A 3,699-nucleotide genomic window follows, 5' to 3' on the forward strand; every position below is an offset into this window, starting at 1 on the left:
TCCCCCTCCTTCTCCTCCCCCTCCCCCTCCCCCTCCGCCCTCCTCGTGCCCCGCCGGAGACATCCGAGGGTTAGGGTTAGGGTTAGGGTTTGGTGTGGGGGAGAGCGTGGTCGGAATGAAGAGTAAGAAGAAGAAGAGGAGGAGGAGGGGGTTTTTGAGGGAGGAGGGGACGGTCGCGAGGGTTTTTTGGAAGCGCGGGGTAACAGCGAGGATGAGTGCGAAATTGGAGAAGAAACAGCGGGGATCAATTCATCATCATCAGAGCGGATGCTAATTTTGGCTGGTGATTGGAAGAATCTTCGCTTCCTTTTGTTACAGAGTAATTTTTGCAGGTATTGGCCATTTTACCACTCATATTGTGAGTTGAGCCGGAATGCTGGCCATAGCAAATGGACTCTATTGTCACTCATTTATTTTTGATGGTCGAAACATGACCTATACCGTCTAGAAATTAAATTTTAAATATTTTCGATATGATTAGCATGATGATTAAAAAGTTTCATAATTTATAATTTTAATGATTCTCGTTTAACGGCTTAATGGTATTCATTCAAAGAATAATTAGAAAAAATTTTAAATTATTTAGAATAATATTTATATTCTTGATCTTGATTATAAGACTTCTATTATTATTTTTTTAAGAATATTTAGATTTAGCTGTTTACTTTTATGTCCAATTAATGGATAAAAGAACAATGTCAGAAAAATATAAAATTTGATTTCTATATGCTTCAAGAGATATAAATTATGTTCAACGATACCGATCGTCGATTTGAAGACTCCATTATCGAAAATAAATGGATGGCAACGGAGCCCGTTTACTACCGATAGCATTTTATTTCAACTCCGTATATTATATATGAAATTATAATTATTGCTTTATGCAGGTATTTTAAGAGCACTGCGTGCATATATTAGCAACACGCCAACATCCTCTTTTGCTTCGTCTGTAATTGATTTTCCACTCCGGTAAGTAGTAATTGATTTTCCACTTCAGTAAGTAATTGATTTTCCACTCCTCCAAACAAGTAAGATTTTCCACAGTAATTGATTTTCCACTCCTCCAAACAAGTAAGATTTTCCACTCCTCCAAACAATTTACTTGCATGCGCATCAACACGAGAGAGAAATGTGCAGCTAATGCAAGGCAAAATCGAGCAGTGCATTTAGTTGAAAATATAAAATAATTAGACTTCAAATTTAAAACTCCTAATGCGGATTATCAAAATTTTTGCCATCTGTGCAAGAAACAGTTTGTAGGTTGTTTCCAGAATATTGTCCTTGTAACAAGGGTGGATTCAGTTCGGGCTTAAACGAGGCTCGGAGGGCCAGGCTTTGTTCATGTTGGGTTTGGATAGTCCAAATAGAATTTTGGCCTATGACCAGGTATCAAAATAATATATTGTATGGTAAACTTTAATTTGCTTTACTGAGATTTAGCTCATTTTTATTTTTTCACACTGTGGTTCAAAATGTTGGACTTGAGTATCCTATAGATTTATCTTCAAATAAAATAGCAAGTTAAAATTTTTTGATTAGTACATAATAATTAGGGGCAAGTGCTTATATACTCCTAAGAAGTTTCCGACTTTCTGATATACTCCTCTTAGAAGGTTAATATTGAAAATATTTTTTTTACATTCCAATCTATTTTAAATATACTTTTAGACTTAAATTTTGTTAATGAACTGTTATCAATAGTTGTTATTTCTATAAAATTATTATTTGGCCATTTCAAATATAACCTTCTATCATTACCAATTTTTCTTATTTGCCCTTAAGTTAGGGGTATATAAAGTATTTTGATTTTTGATCTTTTAAAATATATCTTTCTACCATCATCAATATTTCTTATTTGCCTTTAAATTTTGGACAAAAGAGATATTTTGATTTTTTTTTTTTTTTAACTCTAGTAGGTTAAAGGCAAAAGAGATATTTTAATTTTTTAATTCTAGTAGATATTTAACTCACGTTTAACCAAGTTAACTTAACGGATGATAACTGCAGGGATATTTTAGAGTAATGGAGGAACATATGAGGGGTGTATATTAGAAAGAAAAAAAAGTAAGAATAAATAAGATATTTCTGAAATTTTGAGAAGTAAATAGGCAACAATCATTAATAGTTAAGCATAATTCTTTGAACTATATCATGTCAAGGTAAAAATGAATTTTACCACAGAATAGTTAAGTTAAAGTTTTGAACTACCGAGCTTCGTTGAGGCAAATTGAAGTACGACCTGGCTGCTGTGATTGCTGTCTTATATATGTTTTTTTTTTAGAGATAGGTAGCATGTTATTTGCTTCGTTTATTTTATTTAGGAATAAACTTAGCTGGAAATGTAAACAAACTAGGATTCGAACTTGGATCTCAGGTGCCAACTACCAAATCCTTTGCCACTTGCTTTAGGGACGATCGGTCTGTCTTACATATGTTAAATGCAAGCAGTGCAGGAAACAGTTGTGGGGTACAGAACAGAAACAGTTAATTTTGTTGGCTATTTTAGGATGATGCAAGGTGGCCGCAAGGTGGCCTTATTTTTCTTTTGTAATATTCAACGACTGCATTTAATCAATATGATAGGTATAAAATTTACATCTTTGTCTTCTTGTAAATTGAGAAAATACTATCTGTGTAAGTTACATCATAGTCTTCTAGTGGCTCACAGTTATTTGCTTGTCTTATCATTTTTTTTATTAGTTTACTAAAAATTCAAAAAAAAATTTATAATCCTCTGGATCTATTTAATGGTGTAAGATTTACGTCCCTATAATTACAAATATTTTATAAGGTTTCTGCAAATTTTTACATTTAATGCTAAATTTATATTTTATTTTAGCCTCAAGATTTGCAAATTCGGACTAGTAAAATACAGCCATCTAAGTAATCTAGGAAAACTTAGAGCATTTTTTGTTTTCCCATAAGAATGACCAAATCAACTTTTGAACAATAAGCAAAAGAAAATTATTATATATTTATATATAGAGCTAACTTGGTATACTATCGGTAGCACGGAGGCCTCCATGCTACCAAGTTGTTTTCAATGATGCGGCTTCCGAATCAATGATCGGCTCCGTTAGACTTAATCTATACTATTAAAAGTATTTGAAAATTAAATTTCATAATTTTTCGATATCATTTGGCCGGTGATCAAATGGTCTCAAAATTGACAATTTTAACGGTTGATGTTATACATTTGTGAATTTAACGGTGCAAAACAATCCAAATCTGATGAATTTTTTATAGAAAATTCTTTACACTATTTAGAGTAAGATCAGTGTCTCTGATCTTAAATTCAAGTCTTTTATCATTATTTTAATAAAATTTTTATTTTCAGCCATTCATTTTGAAACTACTCGTTTGACAGGTAAATAATGTCGAAAAATTATGAAATTTAGTTTCCAAATACTTTTAATAGTGTAGATCAAGTCTAATGGAACCGATCGTCGATTTGGAAACTACATCATTGAAAACAACTTGATAGTACGGAAGCCTCCATGCTACCGATAGTATACCAGCCTAGCTATATATATATATATATATATTGAAAAATCACAAAATTTATTTTTTAGATACTTCAAATGTGCTAGATCAAGTCTAACGGAGCCGATCTTCGATTCGAAAACTCCATCATCGAAAACGGCTAAGGAGCACGGGGGGCTCCGTGCTCCTAATAGCATATAAGACCTACTATATATA

At 32.5% G+C, this 3,699-nt stretch overlaps 1 long non-coding RNA gene across 2 annotated transcripts; it reads left to right on the top strand.

Annotated features, from left to right (window-relative positions):
• Positions 1-8: 8 nt before the first annotated feature.
• On the top strand, positions 9-2,649 carry LOC109704981. 2 transcript variants are annotated; one of them, XR_002214562.1, is made up of 3 exons: positions 9-332; positions 888-1,386; positions 2,375-2,649. It is a non-coding gene; the product is annotated as an uncharacterized LOC109704981 (long non-coding RNA). The 2 variants fall into 2 exon arrangements; XR_002214561.1 differs by lacking the exon at positions 2,375-2,649 and having other exon boundaries at positions 888-1,541.
• The last annotated feature ends 1,050 nt before the right edge of the window (positions 2,650-3,699 follow it).

Source organism: Ananas comosus, unplaced genomic scaffold, assembly GCF_001540865.1.
Source record: "Ananas comosus cultivar F153 unplaced genomic scaffold, ASM154086v1, whole genome shotgun sequence".
Classification (NCBI taxonomy): domain Eukaryota; kingdom Viridiplantae; phylum Streptophyta; class Magnoliopsida; order Poales; family Bromeliaceae; genus Ananas; species Ananas comosus.